This window comes from Narcine bancroftii, chromosome 7 (genome assembly GCF_036971445.1).
Source record: "Narcine bancroftii isolate sNarBan1 chromosome 7, sNarBan1.hap1, whole genome shotgun sequence".
NCBI lineage: Eukaryota > Metazoa > Chordata > Chondrichthyes > Torpediniformes > Narcinidae > Narcine > Narcine bancroftii.
This window is the reverse complement of record NC_091475.1, coordinates 163,958,437-163,982,329: the sequence shown is the minus strand read 5'-3', so window position 1 is coordinate 163,982,329 and position 23,893 is coordinate 163,958,437. Positions and strand designations below refer to the sequence as shown.

Genomic DNA, 23,893 nt, shown 5'->3' with positions numbered 1-23,893 from the left:
CCTCAATGTAACAATTTGTTCACTATCGTTTTACCTGATCATTTAGCAACAAAATTTTGCCACAGATAAGAAGTCAAAAGTGATAGGTTTTTAAAGAGAGGTAGAGAGATGGTTTTAGGATTATAATTCTAGAGCAATAGATGAAATTCAGAAATTATGACGGAGCCAGAGGAGCTTTCATTAGATAGATGCAGCCTGACATGCTTCCAGCATTGAGCATTTTTGTTTAGATTTACAACATTAGCTTTTTTTTTGCTTTATAGTTCAGCCTCAGCCTTTTTTTCTGGCTATGCCCCCCCCCCCCCCCACCCCAGAATAGTGCTCAAACTTTATGGGCCTCCTTCCCAGTGAAGCAGTCAAGTTTGGGTTCCTTCTGTATTTCTACTGACTACATTTAAAAAAACCTTAAAAAAAATTGTTACAAGAGGTGAAAAGAAAACATCTTTTACTGAAATGTGCTGTGGTCCCTGTGCAGGAGTAGGGAAAGTTTCCTGCCTTCATTTTTACTTATACTTAATTGATTGCAAGTCATCAGGATGTGGAGGTTTCTTTGTCAGGAATGGTGAAATTTCAAACCATTATTTGTCAGGCAGAAGTTCTCTGGAAATTTTAATGGGCAGCCAATCCTAGCCGTCAACTTTGTCATCTGTCAAAACTATCTAAGGATTTCAATATCTCTTCAAGATTTGGCAGTGGGTATCACAATTCTTTCCAGAAATCTCCAATCCATAAATTCAGTGCTGGGTTTTTTGTCTCTGATCCATATTCTGGTGAGTGAGGTTGTAATCATTGGTAAAGAATAAGGAGGACAAGTCAGGGAGCAGAGATTGTTGGTTTGAGGATGTGATTAATAGTTTTGGCTGAGTTGGAGGGAGGTCTATTGAGTTTTGAGTGATGATAGAGAATTTTGGAATATTCTACCACTTATGCTCAAAGTGGATTTTGGATTGGTATTTGTATTGGGGTGGTGTGTGCATGCATGCATGAGTTTAGATTAGCATATTATTATGCAATGGGTGTCATGCAATGGCAATGAACTTTGAGGTGTCACCAATGGAAGGCAACTTCCAGTGACTTCACATTCACCACTTGAAAGCGGAAGCCCTTTAGTGGCCTATCCTGATGCCTTGCTTCTTTAAAAAAAAGTTTGTAAACAGCATAATACCATTTATCTCATAAACTACATTGAATGGTATGAAGTGCTGTGATTACTTTACAGGAAAGGACTAAATCAGTCCAAATTCTGCCAATTTCACTTTTGTTAACTGCTCATCTTAAACTTCCAAATATCATCCCTGGCATCTGAGATTTAGTTTTTCAAGTCATAAAACCATTCCAGCACAGAAACAAGCACCTTTAACCCTTCTTGTCTGTGCTGAACCATATTTCTTTTTATTAGACTCACTGACCTGCATCCAGTCCATAGACCTCCATACCCCTCCCATCCATGTATCTGTCCAATTTCTTTTTAAATGTTAAAATTGCACCCACATTCACCACTTTGGCTGGCAGCTCATTCCATACACCCATCACTCTCCGTGTGAAGAATTTCACCTTTCATTTTTCCCCTTGCACTCTTAACACATTGTCCTCTGGTTTGTATCTCATCTGCCCTCAGTGGAAAAAGCCAAAATGCATTTACTGTGTCTATCTACCTAATAACTTCAAATGCTTCAATCAAATCTTCCCTCATTCTTCTACATTCCAAGGAATAAAATCTTAACCTGTTTAACCTTTCCCGTAACTCATTTCCTGATGTCTGATCAACATCCTAGTAAATCTTCTCTGCACTTTTTCTATCTCGTTGATATCTTTACTGTAGTTAGGTGACCAAAATTACAAACTTGCACAAATTTGGCCTCACCAATGTCCTATGCAACTTTATCATATCATCCCAACTCCTATACTCAATACTTTGAGTATGCCAAAAGTTCTCTTTACAATCCTATCTATCAATAATGCCACTTTCATGGAATTATCTATCTGTATTTCCAAATCCCTCTGATATACCTCATTCCGTGGTGCCCTATCGTTTAGTGTGTATGTCTTTTCTTGGTTTGTCTGGAACATTGAGCTGCCAGTTCTGCCTCTCCTGCATCCACATTTCACTAATGGCCACAATTTCATAATTCCATGTGCCAATCCATTTTGTAAACATGTCTGCCTTTCCTACAGTACTCCTTGAATTGAAATAGATGCATCTGAGAACATTTTCACCACGTACAACCCGTTAACGTCTAATGGTGCATGGAATTTTCACATAATCTTTTCCCTTCTCCATTCATCTATCTGTTCTGGCACTCTGGCTCCCACCCCTCACAACTCTAGTTTAAACCCACCAGAGCAGCACTAGCAAACCTTCCGTCAAGGATATTAGTCCCCTCCAGTTCAGATGCAAACCGTCCCATCAGAACAGGTCCCACCTTCCCTGGAGGAGAACCCAATGATCCAGAAACCTGAAGCCTTCTCTCCTGCACCATGTCTTTAGCCAAGTGCATTATCCTCCTATTTCTAACCTCACTAGCACGTGGCACAGGTAGCAATCCTAAAGATTACAATCCTGGAGTTCCTGTCCTTCAACTTAGTGCCTAACTCTCTGAACTCTCCTTGCAGGACCTCCTCATCCATGCTACCCATGTCTTTGGTCCCTCTATAGACCACAACATCTGGCTGCTCACCCTCTCTCGAGACTTAATCCTTCAGTTTTTCAATATTACTGTACTTTTTTGTTTTATTTCTAACCCTTTTATCCATCTCTGTCCACTTTTTCACTGTTTCTTCTTTCCAATTTGACAGTTGTAGCTGCTGCTGCTCATTTAGTTTCATTGCAGTTAATCAATGATTCCTCAGTCTGAGTGCATGGTTTTTTTTAATAATTTTTTTTTATTTTTCACACTGTGAACCATATCAACCAAAATATATACAAGCATTTCTCACTAAATATATGCAGTGGCATTTTCTCCCTTTTTTCCCCCTACCCTCCCTCCCCCCCTTCTCACCCCCCTCCAAAACCAATAAATATTTAACATATACAATAAAACCATTAAATCTGATAAATACCTTAATTGTGCTGCTCTATAATAATTTTTAAAGTTTGGTAACTGCAAACCACCTTGGCTGTACCTGTTAATTTATCTAACGCTATCCTCAGTTTCCCCCCACCTTTCCACAAGAATTTCTTTATTATTCTCTTTAGTTCATTAAAGAATTTCTCTGTTAAGGGAATTGACAATGATTGAAATAAGTATCGTATCCTTTGGAAGACATTCATTTTAATGCAATTTCCCTCCCTATCAATGTTAGCGGTAATTCTTTCCTATGTTCTAAGTCTTCCTGCAATTTCTTTATTAGTGGCTGATAATTTAGTTTGTACAGGTGGCTTAAGTTATTATCTAACCTGATACCAAGGTATCGGATTGCTTGTGTTTGCCATTTAAATGGTGATTCTTTTTTAAATTCTGTATAATCCGCATTACTCATTGGCATCACTTCACTTTTATTTGCATTGATCTTGTACCCCGATATTTCTCCATACTCCTTCAATTTCTTATGTAATTCTTTTATTGATATTTCTGGTTCTGTTAAGTATACTATGATGTCATCTGCAAGTAAGCTGATTTTATATTCCTTCTCCTTTATTTTTATCCCTTTTATTTTATTTTCTGTTCTTATTAGTTCTGCCAATGGTTCTATTGCTAGAGCGAACAATGAGGGGGATAATGGACATCCCTGTCTAGTTGACCTACTTAATTTAAATTGGTTCAATATATATCCATTTACTGTTACCTTCACTAACAGTCCATTATATAATGCTTTAATCCATTTAATATATTTTTGTGGTAGATTAAACCTCTGTAATACTTTAAATAAATAGTTCCATTCTACTCTGTCAAAGGCTTTTTCTGCATCTAAAACAACAGCCACTGTTGGCTTCTTATTTCCTTGAACAGCATGAATTAGATTAATAAGTTTACAGACATTATCTGCTGTTTGTCTTTTAATAAATCCAGTTTGATTTTGCTTTACTATTTTTGGTACACAATTGGCCAATCTGTATGCTAATAATTTCACTATTATCTTATAATTTGTGTTAAGTAGAGATATTGGTCTATATGATGCTGGTGTTAATGGATCCTTCCCCGTCTTTGGTATTACTGTAATCATTGCTGTCTTACATGAACCTGGCAAGTTTTCTGTTTTTTCTATCTGGTTCATTACTTCCAGGAGAGGAGGAATTAATAACTCTTTAAATGTTTTATAGAATTCTAATGGGAATCTATCCTCTCCTGGTGTTTTATTGTTTGGCAGCTTTTTTAATATATCCTGTACTTCCTCCATTTCAAATGGTTTTATCAGTTTGTTTTGTTCTTCTTGCAATTTTGGCAGTTCAATTTTAGCTAAAAACTCTTCTATTTTGTCATCTTTTCCCTTGTTCTCAGTTTGGTATAATTGTTCGTAAAATTCCTTAAAGTTCTCATTAATTTCTATTGGGTAATATGTAATTTATTTGTCCTTTTTCCTTGATGCCAATACAGTTCTTTTAGCTTGTTCTGTTTTAAGTTGCCAGGCTAATATTCTATGTGTTTTTTCTCCCAGTTCGTAATATTTTTGCTTTATTTTCATTATGTTCTTCTCCATCTTGTACGTTTGTAATGTTTCGGTTTTTTACGTTTTTGTCCACCAATTCTCTCCTTTTCGTTATATCATCCCTTTTTACTAGTTCCTTTTCAGTACTTACTATCTCCCTTTCCAACTGCTCTATTTCCCGATTGTAGTCCTTTTTCATCTTAGTTACATAACTTATTATCTTCCCTCTAATGAAGGCTTTCATTGCGTCCCATAATATAAATTTGTCTTTCACTGATTCCGTGTTTATTTCAAAATAACTTTTAATTTGGCATTCAATAAACTCTCTAAATTCCTGCCTTTTAAGTAGCATGGAATTTAACCTCCATCTATATGTTCTTGGTGGGCTGTCCTCCAGTTCTATTGCTAATAACAGGGGGGAATGATCAGATAGCAATCTAGCTTTATATTCAGTTTTCTTAACTCTCCCTTGAATATGGGCTGACAATAAAAACATATCATTCCTTGAGTATATTTTATGCCTATTTGAATAATATGAGTATTCCTCCTCTCTTGGGTGCCGTCTCCTCCATATATCCATAAGTTTCATTTCTTGCATTGATTTAACCATAAATTTGGCCACTTTATTCCTTTTGTTTGTCTTTTGACCAGTTTTATCTAACATTGGATCCAAATTAAAGTTAAAATCCTCTCCTATCAATATATTTCCTTGTGTATCTACAATCTTCAAAAAAATATCCTGCATAAACTTTTGATCCTCCTCATTGGGTGCATATATATTGAGCAAATTCCAAAATTCTCAATATATCTGACACTTTATCATTACATACCTCCCTGCTGGACCTATTATTTCCTCCTCTATTTTGATTGGTACATTTTTATTAATTAATATAGCTACACCTCTGGCTTTTGAATTATATGATCCAGCCGCTATGCGTCCTACCCAGTCTCTCTTTAATTTGTTATGTTCCACTTCAGTTAGATGTGTTTCCTGCACAAATGTTATATCTATTTTTTTCAGTAAATTTAATAGCCTCTTCCTTTTAATTTGGTTATGTATTCCATTAATGTTTATAGTCTGTGATAGTACAGACCTATCACCAATGTATATAGTTACAGTATCTAGAGTGTAATGACTGTGCTTACCGTGATTGGCTGAGAGCTTAGCCACGCCTACTGTCTGGGCCTTAAAGGGTTGTGTCCCTAGCCAGGTCGGATCATTCTGGACTGGTCGGCTCCTGTCTTTTGCTAATAAAAGCCTTGGTTTAGATCAACAAGTCTTTGGTTCTTTCGACGAGCTCTACATAGTCATATAGTTCAACGTGGCCATCTCATATCCTGTTTACACCTAATTTCCGCTTCCTCACCACCACCATCCCCCTTTTCATCTCTGTTTTCCCTTTTTAAACTCAATGTATGACAACACATTTAAAACATAAAATACTCCACCAACTCCCACATCCAATATCATCTTAACCCCAAATATCCCTCCCCTCTCTGAGTTGGCCCTTATCCCTTGCCGGCAAACCACAACTCCCCTTTCCATTTGGATTGCGATCCTGTTCATAAGTGTCAACTGATTTCGCAGTGACGATTATTCTCTCCCCCCAACACCTCAGAAAACACTTTTTTTAAACACATATAACAAAGTTCTCCCTTTTTTCCCCCTTCCTTCCTTCCCTTTTAGTTCTTTACATATACATTGTTTTTACATCTTTTATACTTTATTGCCGTTCTTCATTCCTATTTCATCTCTTCTTCTGTTCTGCAAGCATTCTGCAAATTCTTGTGCTTCCTCTGGATCCGAGAACAGTCTGTTTTGCTCCCCAGGGATAAATATTTTAAGAACAGCACAGTCTTAACATGAATTTATAACCTTTTTTCCATAGGATCAATTTTGCTGTATTAAACTCCTTCCTCTTCTTTAAGAGTTCAAAACATGTCTGGGTAAAAAAATATTTTTTGACCCTTGTATTCATTGGTTTGTTATCTTCTCTAATTTTATTCCTTGCCCACTCCAGTATATTTTCTCTTGTCGTATATCTCAAAAATTTTACTAAAATGGTTTTTGATGTATCTATGGTTTCTGGGCTAGTGTTCTGTGTTCCCTTTCTATTTCCATTTCTTCCTGCATTTCTGTCATTCCCAGGACCTTCGGGATCCATTCTTTTATAAATTTGTTCATATCTGTGCCTTCTTCATCTTCCTTCAGGCCCACTATTTTTATGTTGTTTCGCCTACTATACTTTTCCAACACATCAATTTTCTGAGCTAACAACTCTTGTGTCTCTTTAATTTTTTTTTATCACTTTCTTCCAGTTTTCCTCTTAAGTCATTTACTTCCATTTCTACAGCCGATTCTCATTCTTCCACATTTTCTACTCTTTTCCCTATTTCTGTCATGAAAAGTTCTAATCTTTGCATTTTATCTTATGTTCTTTTCATTTTTCTTTTAATTGCACTAAATTCTAATGACAACCATTCTTTTAATGCTCTAATTTGTTCTTCAAACAAAGCTTTATCTATATTCTGTCCATCTGTTGTACCTTCTATTTCTCTGTGAAGATCTTGGTCTTCTTCTTCCTTTTCTTCTGTGACTGTATCTGTGTTTGTGTCTTCTTCTTCTCTTCTTTGTATCTGTGTCTCTTCTGATTTTTCTGATGAGTTGCCTGTCTCACTTTGTCGGGCCTCTTCTTGCTGGGCCTCTTGCTGTGGTCCTCTCCTTCTGAGCTGCTCATCTGTCGAGTCTCTTGCTGCTGCTTCTCTTGCCGTTCACCCCGTCTACTTTCTTTCTCACCTGGTACTTCACTCCCTCGCCTGTTGCTTTCCTCATCTTCCAGCTGAGAGCCCTGATGTCGGGCGTCCCTCAGCTGGTCGCGTCATGGTTGCCTGCTCCTCGGCTGAGCCCCCTTCCTGTCGGTGTTTTCTTTTACCTTAGATTGCACAGTTGTGCACTTTTGTTTGGCTCAGAGAGCCATTTTTGCAGTGCACCGATCGGGGGGTCGCGACTCCGCAGGGCTGACACCAACCTTGGAGATCGGGTGCTCTTCGCCACCACGACTCCCTGTTCCTTCATGCAGGTAAGGCCTTCTCCTTTCTTTTCCGGTGTCTTTTCTTCCCATTATTTTAACTTTTTCCTTCTTAGGTGCCATCTTCTTTCTCTTCTCTTCAACGTTATCTTTTATTTTATATTTGTTGAACTTTGTCTTTTCTTGACTTTTTTTCTTCTTTTCTGGAGAGGGCTGGTTTTACCCTACCGGCCACTACTCCATCATGTGACTCCTCCAGTCTGAGTGCATGGTTAAGAAGATACCTTGTTCCTTGCTCTATTCACACAGGTTTCCAGGAAAGCAAGGACTGAATAACTGGATTGTTTCGCTGACAGCCCTGAAAATGCTTATTGATAGTTTATGGGTGATTAAAATCTAACAAACAGTTGGCCATGCTTGACATCAATCTCAGCAAAACTGAGCTCATAACTGTCTTTATATTCACTAACCAGACCAATTCCACTGAGGGAGCTTCAATTATATAGTCACTGTGTGCTTCAAGAGTAAACTTGCTCAAAATAACACTTAAAATATTTGCAGACAAAAAGGAGTCATTTGGCAGAATGGTTGGTATTTTGTGGCTAATGACCCATACACACTGACCATGTTCCTCAGTCCACTGACTTTTTATAGATCTGGATTCAACTAGCACACACTGTCCTGGATCTGGTTGGTGAGTTTCTGACAGTGAGAGGGTCTTGGATAATATAACTGGGTAATGCGAAAGCAACACCCCTTCAAATACTTTGGTATTCCCAAGTGAACTACCCATTGTCAACCAGATCAACACTGCCTTTTACGTTCGCTGTATAATTGTGGGCCGCCGGAAGAGAGCAGGACAGCAGTATTATTATTAAAAATATTTTTTCCTGTTGTCCTACTTGCATGTTTTGTCCATAAATACACTAAAAATAATGGTACACATACACATCCTTACCCGAGTTGGTAAGCAGTGATGGATTGCCCTTTTACACAGATGGCATTCCTGCATTGTTACTACCTCTGCTGCTGGAAAAAAAACCTGGGACTGGAATCACCACCCCCCTCTCCATTCCACATGATGCCTTTTACACAGAAGGTGTAGCATAAAATAAAAAGCTGAAAATATCCCAGAATGAAGTGACTGTATAAAAAGTCCCTTTGATTTACTTTGAATGGTTTGACCTGACTGAGCTTGGTACTTAAATATGCAGTGCTTAGCCTGATCCTACTTGTATTTACCAAAGTGCTACCCACCTGAGATCATCAATATTTTCACTTTGTTTGCTGCACTGCAATGCAGGAGACTAGCTGGATTTTAGAGGAAACCTTTTATTCACTTGAAGACACGTAAATTGTCAAGGTTAAGCTCGGTCAATGCTATGAGATCCACTTCGATTCTCGACACAGTTCAGTATTTGGGATTAACTATTCCTCGAGTATCTCTGATAAGGCAGCTGCACCAGAACTTGGATTGATAAATTAATCCTGTCCTTAAATTATTTTCTTCTTTCTCCAGTCTTGAGTTCCTTTGTTACTTGACTTTCCTATTGCTTTACACCAACGTGCTTTAAAGAATTATATAACACTGAAATATTTCTCTATTTGTATAGTTCTGGACTGTACTTTGGAAATGTACTTTGTTCAGCTCTGACTACTTTGAAATAACTTTCCTGTCGCTCACACATGCATGCAGACCTTCAGGACATTTCCATTTGCTTCCATGATATTAATTTCCATTCGACACAAGATTCTTCTTGTTCTCACTGCATTACATTACATTCTTCACTCTTTCTATGACTTGAAACTTCACACCTTATGCTCTCACTTCCTCAGTCACCCTGGTTCATTCTGCAGGGACACATCTTGTGAGTTTGCTTGTTGTCATTCTAAAGTGCTCCGACTCCCAGCATAACATCACAGCATTTTCTCCTCCACTTTCGAATTTAAATCTATTCAAGTCAATAAGGCAGAAAAGAGCATGGATCAGGATACCTTAAAATGTCACCAAAAACATGAAGGACTCCTATCACCCAGGTCACAACCTTTTCTCACTGTCACATTTGAGCAGAAGGTACATAAACCTAAAGACCAGCAAAGGTTCAAGTAAAAACACAGAGATGCTGGAGAACTCAGCTGGGCTCATAGTGTCCATAGGAGGTAAAGATATATAACCGATGTTTTGGGCCTAAGCCCTCCCTCGAGGTATGAGCAAGAAAAGAGATAGGCGTCTGTGTTAAAAGCTGGGGGGGAAAAGGTAAAGATGGGAGGGGGAGGAGTACAGACCAACAGATAAAGGGTTTTTAATTGGATATGATAAAAGGAGAGGAAAAGTGAGAGTTGATTTTGGCTCTGTGAAAGGAGACAGAGAGAGAGAGGGATGGCATTAGAGAAAAGGAGACATGAAGCAAGGAGGGGTGTGTGTGATCTAACAGAATCCAGAAAATTTGATGGGATTGGTCTTTGCAAAAGGTGGAGTGGGGAGGAAAAGAGAATATGGTTCTGGTGGTGGGATCACGTAGTAATGGCAGAGGAGAATATGTTGGACATGGAGGCTGATGGGGGTGGTAAGTGAGGAAAAGGTAATCCTATCCTTGTTGCATGTTGGGGCGGAGGGGGCCAGGGCTGATGTGTGAGTAATGGAGGATATGCGGGTGAGGACTGAATTGATGGTGGTTGAGGGAAAGTCATATTATTTGAAGAAGGAGAACATCTCTAATGATCTGGCATGGAAGACCTTGCCCTGGGAGCAGAGGCAATGGAAATTAAGGAATTGAGAAAAAGGAATGGACTCCTTACAGGGGACAGGGTGTGAGGAACAGTTTCTTTCCAACAGCTGTTAGGTTTTTGTTATTTGAATCATGGACCGCTCTGGCACAGCAAAAGATTTATTGCAACACCACATTTTTCTTGAACTCTGATTGCTGTGAATATAAACTATCTATCTGTATTTATTATGTCCTTCTAATTTAACAATGCTATGGCATTTGTAGCCTTTATTTCCTTTACAAATTACCTGTTCAGCTGCAGCAAGTAAGATTTTGGTGCAAATGTACATTGTACAAAGTCCATGATAATCATCTCATGATCATGTATTTTACATTATTTAACAAGGGTTCACAGAGAAAGATTTGCCAATAATGCGGAGGAAAGTTGTTTGTGTCTTCTCCAAGGGTGTATTGTCGATGGCATGGTGCATTTTGTTGCAAAGTACAATTGTAGATGGTATGTGTGATGTTTGGTGCCTCTTGTGACTTAAAATGGAAACTTTGCATTGACTAGCAAACGATAGCGAGGGATGAACGTGTAGGATGAACTGAGTGGTTAGTTATTGGTTGGGAGAGGGTGGGGAACCTAATCACCTTAAACCAAACAATGAGAAGCTTGAGAACTCAAAGATCTAGTCAGCATCCAGAGGACAGAACTGGCAAGTTTCAGGTCAGGACTGAGACTAAAGTAAAAAGGTGATATTACGCATCTGAAGGGTAAAAGAATCAGGGCAGTTATTTTTTTAATTACTCCCAATCGCCTTGAATCTCTCTCTACTCACCCTGGCTTCATTACTCTGATTCTAAACAACCGGATCAAATCTCAAAAGCCTGCCTTCTAAATGTGCGTTGCCACCTTCACTATATATTTTGACTTCTTACCAGGCCTTCTTTAAAAGTAATTTATTGTTTCATTTTGTCTCAATGTATTCTCTTCCAGGATGTTCACATACTTTTGAAACCTATTGCACTCCTCATTTTACACTACATTTCCATGTACATGTTACCTGCAAGTTTTTAAATTCTACCCTGAATATCTTATAATGGTAAAAAATTTACATCAAAAAGATTGTTGGTCTTAACAACAAACACTGGAAATCAATAGAACCCTCTGGCAGAAGAACAACTGTCTGTCTTTATGACCCTAACTAAATTCTTCTCGATATTGGCAATGATCTGTAAGAACCGTGTGCATTTTAATAGTGTTAAAGAGGATAATGCAATCTTTTGACAAAATGTGCTTTGAGTGTCTATAAACAACCATGTCAGAATACCTTTCTTACTTGTCTCTGTTTATTCATCAACAAAAGTTTGAGTAGCAAAATGGAAATAATACCTTGAAAACATGATTGATTCATTGTTGGTGAAATTCATTTTCAAGTTGAACTTCACAAAACTGAAGTAACATGCAAGGCTTACAAGAGCCAGTTGAGCTAAATCACAATTCATAATTCTTTCAACAATTTAGCTACATTTTAATAATCTCTGCAACCTTTCCACAATGGATGTGACAAGAGTTTTCCTGATTAAAAAGCACAGTTGGACTACTTATCTCCCCGAGATTCCCTTATGTTCTCATTCCAACCCTCCAGCCCCTGCCTGTCCATGTAACCGTACAAAGTGCAATATTTGTCCTTACACCACCATCATCCAGGGGCACAAACAGTCCTTCCAGCTGAAATATAGATGCACATGCACTTCCTCCAACCTTGTCTTCTAGATTTGGTCCTCTCAAAACTGATCAGCAAACTCCAACACCTGGGATTCAACACCCCACTGTGTAATTAGATCATGGATTTCATCACCTCCAGACCACAATAAGTGAGGTTTGGTAAAAACATCTCCTCCACAATCTCCATCAGTACCAGAGCACCACAGGTCTGTGTTCTTAGCCCCTTGCTCTATTTACTTTACACCTATGATTGTGTGGTTCAGTACGACAATAACAACATCTACAAATTTGCCGACATTACTACGGTTTTGGGTTGTATAAATAAAGGGGATGAGTCAGAATACAGGAGGGAGATTGAAAACTTGGCTGAATAGTGCACCAATCACAACCTTGCACTCAATGTCACCAAAACTACAGAGCTGACTGTTAACTTCAGGAAGGGAAAGCCATAGTTATACAATCCAGTGATCAGAGGTGGAGAGGGTAAGCAAATTTAAGTTCTTGGGAGTCACAATCTCAGAGGAATTTTCCAGGACCCAACACACAAATGGCATCTTGAAGAAAGCATGTCAGCACCTCTACATCCTCAGGAGTTGGCAAAGGTTTGGTAGGACACCAGAAGCCCTGGCAAATTTCTACTGATTTATTGTGGAAAGTGTGCTGCCAGGCTGCATCAAAACCTTGCAAAAGGTAGTGGACAAAGCTAAGGACATCACAGGCAAAATCCTCCCCACCATCAAGAACATCTGCAGGATATCCTGCTGTTAGAGAGCAGCAGCAATAATCAAGGATCCACACCACCCAGCACACGCTCTGTTCTGGCTGCCACCATCAATAAAGAGGTATAGGTGCCACAAGACTCATACTACCAGATTCTACCCCTCCACCATCAGACTCCTCAACAACAAACTCAATCAAGGACTCATTTAAGGATTCTTACTTATGCACTTTGTTGATTTTTTTTATCGTCACTGTATTGCAGTCATTTTTTTACATTCATCATCTATTTACATGTTCATGCTGTGTATAGTTTATTTTTGCACTACCAATTAGTGGTAATTCTACCACAACCAGAGGAAACAAGGGAATCTTAGGGTTGTATGTGATGTCATGTACATACCCTGACAATACATCAATTTGGCCTCCTTTTCATTGATGAGACCAGGGGTAGATTAGCAGTTGGCCATCTAAACTCCTATTTGCATTAGATTTCAACTCCCTTTCACATCCCCATACCAAACAGTCAGGCCTCAGCCTTCTCCACTGCCAGGGTGAGGCCAAATGTAAACTAGAATAATAGCACCTTATATTCTGTTTGAGTGGACTTGGTATGAATTTTGAATTTTCCCATCTCAGGTCGCACACACTCCCTGCATGCCTTACTCTCTCCTTCTGACTTCCACCTCTCTGTGTCACCCAGTTTGATTCCCTTCCTTCACCTACTTCCTTCTGCCTATCACCCATCCACTACACCTTCTGATTTTCCTATTCCACCTGTGCCAGGTGCTTCATTCCTCCCTTATCTGATTCCACTTATCTGGCTGTCTCTACTTCTACCCTCCCTGACCCCATCTGACTCTAGCTGCCCCTTTCTTTCCCCTTAACTGTCTTTACCCATTAGCCAGCAGCCATCATTTCTCAATTCCACCTTCCCCCATCTGACCATCATCTCCCTCCTTACCTGGTTTTATCCATCACCATTCAGTCCATGCTTCACCCTCCCCTCTCCATTCTCAGTACTGATTCAGGGTCTCACCCTGAAGCATCGACTACCCCTTTGCCCACACAGATATTGTTTGACTCACTGATTTCTCCAGTCATTTGATTTCTGCTGGTCAAGACTTGACTATAAGGCATAGGCAAGGCCATGCCTTGAAAGACTTTCATGTCCAGGTGCCCGCCGAACACTTTTTAGTCAGATTGCAGATTTCAGATTTATTGTCAGAGTACATACATGACATCAAATACATCCCAGAGATTATTTTTCCTGTGGGGAAGGCAGCATTTCCACATCTTATTGTGCAAAAAGAAATACTGTACACGATGTACACATTAAAACAGTTAAAGAACAGTAAACAGATAACAAATTCAAACAAAGTGCAATACAGAATGTTATATAGTCAGGATAATGTGAACTATTTTGTAACCATATAAGAATACACTGTTTTCACTGTAATAACTGTACTGAACTACAGTGGGGAAAAATTTGCTTCTCACCTTGAACCCAGGTCTAATCATAGAATTAAATGCTATGAATTTCAAGGCTAAATGCAAGAGACTGATGAAACTGTTGAGAACTTCTTCACTAGACTAAAAATTATTGCTCTAAAATGTAGATTTAAGGATATAAAGGAAAGGTTAGTTGATCAACTAAAATGAGGGAGTGCCCATCCTGAAGTGCAAAAGTCTATTATAGGGAAGGATAGCTTGAAGCTGGCTGAAGCTGTAGACACAACCAGAGCCTTCAAAGCCACAAGAACACAAATGAAATCCCTATCCACACAGACCCACCCACAGCAAAGAGAAGGAAGGGTTGATATTATAAAGAACACAATCAGAAAAGTGCAAACCCCCAAGACCAGCAGGAAGTGCGGCAGACAACAGCCCTTTGATGACCATAACAAATACCCTGCATACATTTATGAATGTAGAGCCTGTGGTAAAGCAAACTACTGGGTGAAGATGTGTAAGTCTGGTATGAAGAAAACAATAATGCCAATGAAGAAAAAAAGACAAGATGATCCACCACATAAAAGGAAACAACAATGAGGACTCCAATACCCAGATATTGGGCATAGAATCTATACGCCTTCATGAGATGTCAGATGAGATGAAAGATGGAAGCAAGTTACACACAAGAATCCAAATACAAAGGACAACTCAGAATAAGCCTACGATATTTAACCAAAATGTGAAGCTGGATACTGGATCACAAAGCAACATCCTTTCACTTAGGCTCTACCATTAGATGTTCCCAGAAATCATAATAAAGGTATATCCAAAAGACAGTGCATTGGAAACAGAAAATGTCACTTTAATGGCCTATGGTGGACCCATGATCAAGCAGGTAGGGAGAGCTAAGATCAATGGCTGCCATAAAGGAAAGAACATCCTCTTTACGTTCTGTGAGGTAGACGCAGATGGACCAGCAATTCTAGGTTTGGATAGCTGCCGAGAGTTGCAGTTGATCTTTGTCAACTATGAGATCCAGATGAAGAAGATAACCAAAAGCATCAACAGAGACACTCCACTGAAGAACCGACCTCCAATCACAAACAAGGCTGAGCTCATGAGCATGTACTCGGAATGCTTTGATGATCCAGTTGGATGCTTTGGAAACTTTGAATATCACATAGCTATACATCCAAACTGCAAACCAGTCGTCTCTGCTCCAAAGAAAGTACCACGAGAGTTTAGGAAGAAGCTGGAGCAAGAACTAAAGGACATGGAAAGGATGCAAGTCAGAGCCAAAGTGACTGAGCCGACTGACTGGGTAAATTCCATAGTGGTCAAAGAAAAATCAAATGGCCACTTGAGAATATGTCCAGACCCTAAAGACTTAAATAAAGCAATAAAAAGGGGTCACCACCCATCACTGACACTAGAAGACATCACAGCAGAACTAACAGGTTCCAAAATCTTTAGCCAGCTAGATGCTATGAATGGATACTGGAATGTAAAACTAGACAAGGAATCAACACTACTAACAATGTTCAATACTCCATTTGGTTGTTACAAGTTCCTGTGACTACCTTTTGGCCTAAAGGTGAGCCAGGGCATGTTCCAACAGAAGATCGATGAGACCTATAGAGGGGTAAAGGTGCTGTTGGCATTGTGGATGACATCCAGGTTTTTGGCAGAGATGAAAAATCTCATGATCTTTATCTACATGAGCCCATGGAGAGAAATAGAGGAACTGGAAGTAAACTTAATGCAAATGCATCATGAAAGAAAAGAATGCCATTCTTCGGAATGGTGTACACTCCTGATGGGGTAAAGCCAAGCCTAGAGAAGGATAAAGCCATTGCCAAGATGGAACACCCAAAGGACAAAATGGAACTCCAAAGTTTCCTTGGGTTGGGTCCTTCATACCACATATGTTAGATCACACAGCAAACATCAGAGAGTTGCTGAAGGAAAACATGGAATTTCAGTGGTCACCATCACATCAGAGAAGTTGACTAATTCAAGAAATAATACTCAGAGAAGTGAGAGTTGCGATACTATGAGAGAGAAAATGCCCTCACTCTGCAAGTTGATGCATCTAATAGGGGCCTTGGTGCAGCATTAGTGCAAGGAGGAAAACCAATAGCTTTTGACTCAAAAGCACTAACAACAGCAGAAACCAGATATGCCAATATTGGGAGAAACCTGTCGGCAGTCGTATATGGATGTAAGAAGTTTGACTTAAAATACATACCAGGCAAAGAGATGGTGCTTGCTGATACCTTGTCATGACTTTCCCCGAACGAAAAATATGAAATGGAAGACCTGGGGATCAAGGTACATCATCTCGTCAGTGTGACCAATAATAAATTTAGCCGGGTCAGAGAAGAACCCAGCAAGGATGATGTGTTGCAAATGCTTTCTCAACAAGTAATACAAGGATGGCCAGAGAGGATAAAGCAGATGCAGCCTTCAATATGTCAATATTGGTCTATCATTAAAATCTAAATCTAGATGGGAAAAAGATTTAAATATACAAATTCAAGATGAATTATGGTCAAAATTATACTATGAAAGTGTAACTAATACAATTAATGTTAGATATCAAATGGTGCAATTTAATCTTTTACATCATTTATATGACACTCCATACAAATTACATGCACTTTACTCGAATTGTTCTGATCAGTATTTTAGATGTAATAAAGAAGTAGGATCTTTCCTGTGTGCAGTCTGGCAATGTGAAAAGGTAGATAAGTTTTGGAAGGATATAAGTATTTTATTGGGGCGAGTTTTGAAGATGCAAATTTTGAAGGATCCCGGAGTATTTTTATTGGGAGATATTTTCTAATTGAAGTTAGATATTTATCAAATGAAGTTTTTAAGTGTAGCAATAGCAGAGAAATGTATAGCTGTGACATGGAAATTTGGTGATATTGAAGGGTTGAATAGATGGCAAATGGAATTAATAAATTGTATACCATTAGAGAGAATAATGTATAATTCATGAAATCAACCAGAAAAAATGTGATAAGATTTGGAAACCCACGTGGATTTTATTACTACTACTTCACCTGCAGCGTCCACCACAACCCCATCCAACCCGCCCAAATTAGTTATGCTTTAAGATTGTTATGTAAATTGCAATTAATTAATTAAAAGATATAGGTTTATTAGACAGGCTTTTTCTTCTTTTTCTCTACTTTTTTGGGGAGGGAGGGGGTGGGTTGTGGGGAATAAAATATATAAAATTGTATTATTTTGTCATAATTTTATTATTTTTATGTTATGGATAAATCTGTATATGTTTTGACAGAAATGGAAAATAAAATTTTCCAAAAAAAAATTGGTCTATCAGAGATGACATATCTTTGGAGAAAGGTGTTCTGCTGGCTAGGTCAAGACTGATAATACCTGAAACAATGCAGAAAGAGATTCTCCAGAAAATACATGAAGGTCACCTGGGAATGGAGAAATGCATACTCAGAGTGAAGTTAGACTGGTATATACAAAGACATTGAAAATATGGTGGCTACATGTCAGATATCCCAAAAGTATAGAGAAACACAACAAAAAGAGGAAATGATTGCCACAGAAGTACCTGCCAGGCCATGGCACACATTGGGAGCAGACTTGTTCACCGAGAATCAAGAGTGGTATTTAATAGTAGCCTGCTACTACTCTAAGTTTCCACTTGTCAAAAAGGTGAAAGGCCTAAGAGCATCAACTATCACCTCAGAAATAAGAGTGCTCTTTGCTGAACATGGAATACCCAAGCAAGTAATATGTGACAATGGAACACAGTTCACGTCACAAGAATTCAGAAAGCTGGCTGCAGAGTATGGGTTTACTATCACTACATCATCCCCATACTATCCCAAAGGTCATGGGTACATTGAAAGACAAGTGCAAACTGCAAAATGCACACTAGTTAAGTGTCTGAAACAAAAGAAGATCTATACCTAGCTCTTCTAAAATTATGAGCAACATCTTTAAGGGCTGACATGAAGTCCATGGCAGAATTTCTAAATGGTAGGAGATACAAAACATCTCTGCCAAGCAAAATACACCCTCCAGAAGAAGACTGGCAGACCCGCAAGAAGAAGGAAGCCAGCATTATAGCAAACATGCACAAACATTGCCAGAACTCTTCAGGGGGGAGCATGTACATATTAAAGAGCCTATGTTGAAAACATGGACCCCAGCAAAGGTCATCAGAGAAGCTGAGACACCAAGGTCATACATTGTCGAGACAAACTCCGGCAATCAGCTGAGGAGGAACAGAATTCACTTCCGGCCAACACAAGATGTGATGAAGCAGAAAGCTTTAATATCGATAAAAACTATTTTAAAATAGTTGTGTAAATAAACTACTGTACAAGGTCAGTTACTTAAGTTAACTGGAAAGAAAGCGATAAAGAGCACTATTTTTTTCTTCATCTTGAGAAGGGATATCATGTAGTCAGGATAATGTGAACCACATAAGAATACACCCTTCTCACTTTAGTGAATGTAATGCACCACTTGGGGTATATATATATGTGGATAAGCAAACAGTTTCCTGAGATGCTGGAAGACATCAATAAGTAAAATCTCTTCTGTTATTTGAAGCTTGCATCTCTTTGTTATTTAAGAAGCCTCCCAAGTAACACAGTGATATAACACAGAGAGAATAAAAAAAATCAATAAAGTGCACAAATGAGGGTCCTTTAATGAGTCCCTGATTGAGATTGTTGTTGAGGAGTCTGATGGCGGAGGGGTAGCAACTGTTCCTGAACCTGGCTGTGCAAGTTTTGTGGAACCTATACCTCTTTCTGATTGCAGCAGCGAGAACAGAGCATGTGCTGGATAGTGTGGTTCCTTGATGATTGCTGCTGCTCTCCAATGGCTCCATTCCCTGCAGGTGTTCTCAATAGTGGGGAGGGTTTTGCCTGTGATGTCCTGGGTTTTAGAGGGCTTTATGCTCAGGCTCCCCATACCAGACCATGATGCAGCCGGTCAGCATACTTTCCACCACACATCTGTAGAAATTTTCCAAGGTTTTTGATGTTATACCAAACCTCCATATACCTCTGAGGATGTAGAGGTGCTTATGTGCTTCTTCACGATGCCATTAGTGTGTTGGTTTCAGGAAAGATCATCTGAGACAGTGACTCCTAAGAACTTAAATTTGCTCACCCTCTCCACCTCTGATCCCCCAATGATCACTGGATCATATACCTCTGTTTTTCCCTTCTTGAAGTCTCCCTTGTGATGTGTCAGACCAAATGTGAAAACCCAACCAGCTGCCCAAAAAGCCCTGATAAATCACATATACCTGAGCAGGTAGACAAACTATACAGTTCAGTGATGGAGAGTAACTGGTGGAGTCAATGTGTTGAGCGAGCAAAGCTATACATCTGTCTCCTTTCCTCCAGCTCCACACTTCATTCAGAGAGCTACCCCGTCCCCTCACTTCTCAGCTTTTTCCTCCTCTGCTCCCCCATCCAGATCCACTACTGACCTCTTGACTGGTGGCTCTGCTCCTCCCCACCTACTTATTCAGGTGACTGTCTGCTTTTTTCCTCATATTTTGATGAAGAGCGCAGCCCCAAAATGTTCCTGTAAACACTGCATGACCTTCTCCAGCATGTTTGTGTGTTACACTATTCCAAATTCTTTCTGCAGGCCTGATGTGTGCTGAATGAATCCACCTTTCACCCACCCCTCACCCTCCTGCTTCTCCTCCAGCACAGGCAATGGTTCCACAAATTTAGAGTGTGCCATCCAACTCCGCATTTCACAAATTATTCTTCAAAATCACCTGATGGCCAGAAAAACTGTTCCCATTATTACAATTATCCAATGGTAATTAATGCTTGCCTTATACTTAATTACCTACTCTTTTTAAGACTCGATTATGGAACGCTACACTTTGAAGAAGAACAAAATAAGACCTTTCCAATGGTTAGACTCCAGTGAACTATGAAGTATTTGGAACAACGGGAAAATTATCATTTGTAAAGATAAAAATGAGGGGGTAATTAATTTGCACACGAGGTCAAATACTAAAGAGAACAGAGAACTATAAAAATGATTGTTGGGAGAAAATAGCTCTTTTGTAAAAAGTGGACAGTGGGTTATTGAACAGATGCACCTGTTATTTACTTGAGGCCTTTGAAGTTCATTATGTTCTCAATGGTCAAAAACTGTGCTGTTAAAGTCAAGAGAGATTGGGATTGTTAAAATCTCCATGAAAACTTAACACAGCAAGTGTATATCTGTAGGTCAGATCAAGATGATAGTTCTGTGGCGAAGCAGAAGCACATGTACTTTCACCTTATGGATTTATGGACATCAATGCTTCCTCACTACTGGGTAAAATTTGGAGTGCTTCAGGGATTGGGTGTGGATGCTTTTTGTACTTGTTCCAGCCCTGGACCTAAAACTGAGTGTAGAACTGATCTGAGCTATAGGATACACTTTGAATCTGTTTTTCAGCAATATATGGTGCCATGCAGGTTTTCTAGGCCCATTCTTCATTGAAAAGATCAGTGAGAATAAGTAATTCATTATTTTCTTTGTAGTAATTAATACACTAAGTTAGTCTTAGTTAATTGTGTGTAAATCTCTTTTCTATATCATTTTTTTTCCACCCAAAAATTTGTATACTATTTATAATATGAATTAGGTTCTGTGATATGATCCATAATCTGTAGTTAAACTGCCACCCCCCCCACCCCACCTTTACTTATTTATCATAATAATAAAAAGGAAAATAATGTTCCCTATTAATCTACCTCCTCCCTCCAAACAAGGTTACCTGTATATATTGTAAATATGAATCAAATTACAGCCCCCAGACACCAGACAGGGAATCCCCAGAGCATCCACACCACTTAAATCCTTAGATTATGATAATAATCTATGAATGGGCCCCACATTTTTATCAAATTCAGACTTTGTATCTTTAATCTACCAGTAATTATACAATATTATCATCCATTGGAGCGCTTTCATCCCTAACGTCGAAGTACTCGAGATGGCAGAGGTCGACAGCATCGAGTCCACGCTGCTGAAGATCCAGCTGCGCTGGGTGGGTCATGTCTCCAGAATGGAGGACCATCGCCTTCCCAAGATCGTGTTATATGGCGAGCTCTCCACTGGCCACCATGACAGAGGTGCACCAAAGAAAAGATACAAGGACTGCCTAAAGAAATCTCTTGTTGCCTGCCACATTGACCACCGCCTGTGGGCTGATATCGCCTCAAACCGTGCATCTTGGCGCCTCACAGTTTGGCGGGCAGCAACCTCCTTTGAAGAAGACCGCAGAGCCCACCTCACTGACAAAAGGCAAAGGAGGAAAAACCCAACACCCAACCCCAACCAACCATTTTTCTCCTGCAGCCGCTGCAACCGTGTCTGCCTGTCCCGCATCGGACTTGTCAGCCACAAACGAGCCTGCAGCTGACGTGGACTTTTACCCCCTCCATAAATCTTCGTCCGCGAAGCCAAGCCAAAGAGAGAATTATACAATATTATACAGTAATATTTTACAGTAATATCTTATATAAGGCAATTTTACATGTATTATTTGTATATTTTTTGCATTCAATATTATTTTTAGACATAGAGTTATGATTTAGTTGTTTAATTATTATAATTATAGAATTTGATGTCCTGAATGAAACAAGTTATGTAATAATTATGGTTATGTTCTAATTTACAATTGATATGGATATGTATATATTAGTATACCTTGTATAAAGGTTTTTGTTAAACTCGATAAAAATATTTTGATTATGAATTATGGATAGGATTTACAATTCATGTATGTAAGTGATATGGAATATCTTTAGTTTATGTAACTGTCTATACCATCTTATTGAAGCATAATTTGTATAATTTCTTTATTAAAGCAATAAAAATATTTTAAAAGAAAAGCGTATAACCATATATATTATCAATTTTTAAGCTTCATTTTTAAAATGTCCTTTTTCTTTCATCAATTGTCACCAACATGCAGTAACATTTGGAAAAGGTTCGCTGACATTAAAAGCTTTCAGCAAGCTGCTAAGCCCGTCCATTGATGGGGCCTCACTTTTCACTACGTGTGGCAAAATGACCACTCACAGTCTACCGTGCTGTGCAGGATGAGTGAGGCAACACTGCTGCCAAATCTCAAGATCCACACTGACACAAAAGATTAGAGTGGTGCTATTGGCACAGAGGCTGATCATGGGATAGCGGCCAAGTCAACTGCTCTGTGGCCGAGTATCAGAGAGCAGCTCAGAAACATTGAAAGGGCTAATTGCAAACACATCTTTTGCTTGAAGTATTGTCCTGCCAGCATTGTCTGAAAGCATTACCTTACATTAAAATACTTCAATTAATTTATTCAAATTTCAAGATGAAATTAAATCATAACTAACATTACTGCATTTATTATACAAATGAGCCTCAACATCGATGGTGCAATAGTTCCTTCATTATATGTGTAATGAACATTACACTCAAGCAGGAGGTGACCATGACATAATATAGCGGTCAACATTAGTCATGATGTTGAAGCAAAAGAGACACACAACAGTTAGTGATGCTGCCATAAAGGTCCAGAAACTTGGGTTTGACCTAAACATTGGATGCTGTATGTGTGGAGGTTCCACATTGGCAATGTGTTTCATCAAGGTTTTCTGGCGTCTTCCAATATCCCAAAGGCTGAGTGGAAGCTAAAATGGTTATTGTAAGTTGACCCCAATGTAGGTGAAAGGAGAGTCTGAGGTGAGGGGATGGGTGAGATATTCAAGATTCCTTTATTGTCATGTGTTAGTACAGAAGGTAATGTTACACAAAATTGCCTCCTGACTGCCATAATTGGTGTCCCTTACAGTACGAGAGAATTTTTATTTTTATTTTTAAAGTCCCTTCAGGGTCTGAGTGTCCATGGATTAGCTGCATAAAATCCTTTTCGATCCATTGGCAACCTGAGCTCCAGATCCAAACCTCCGAAACAATTAAGAAATATTCAGTACCAGAGGCCCTTCGGGACTCCATTTTGCCCCCTGCACCCTCTCTAGTTCTGGCTCCGATACCTGGTTCCCATGAGCCAGTCTTCAGTCGCCTGCAGGTTGCCCACAGCCTATGTGGGTCCCTCAGCTGCTGAACTTCTCACTCGTTCGCCACCATGGTAACCATCTTGTAAGGTCATCTCCTCTCTCTCCTAAATAAGGCATTCTCATCTCATTTCTGGTGCCCTGATCCATTCTGCTGCTCCCCAGTGTCTGCAATCCCTCATGACCACTGCCGAGCACAGGGGTCACCATCTTGGGCACAGACCAGAGCCTGTCAGCTCCTCTAACAGGCCATTTAATGCAGCTATTGAGTCTATGGCATTAAGATCAGGTGGATGAAGCCTTTGAAACACCATTGTATCTCTGCTCTCTACTGCGCACACCAGTAACCGCACTGCCATTTCATTTATGCCACCATGCAGTGAAATAAATGAGGAAATGAAACTGGCAGGAACGTTCTGTGAGCCAGCATTGACTCAACCTCCTATATCATAAGATATCATCAGCTTTCTTGGTACCTGGATATTGAACACAAATCTTGTTCCATCCATTACTTTCATATGTTCAAAGTTCAGATTTATGGTCCAGAGAACATAAATTACATCACAAATAACCCTGTGA

The 23,893-nt window shown here is 39.3% G+C and overlaps 1 protein-coding gene across 9 annotated transcripts in view; it reads right to left on the bottom strand.

The window, feature by feature from the left end:
* Positions 1 to 23,893, bottom strand: part of LOC138739315 (PC3-like endoprotease variant B) — an 827,554-nt gene that overhangs the window by 778,046 nt on the left and 25,615 nt on the right. For 8 of the 9 annotated variants that reach the window (XM_069891107.1, XM_069891109.1, XM_069891110.1 and 5 more), the window contains exon 1: positions 13,862 to 13,958. The exons of the other annotated variant lie outside the window; for it this stretch is intronic. The gene's annotated coding sequence lies outside the window, so the exon portion shown is untranslated. Of the gene's footprint in view, positions 1 to 13,861; positions 13,959 to 23,893 lie in introns of those variants that run through there. 9 annotated transcript variants of the gene reach the window in all.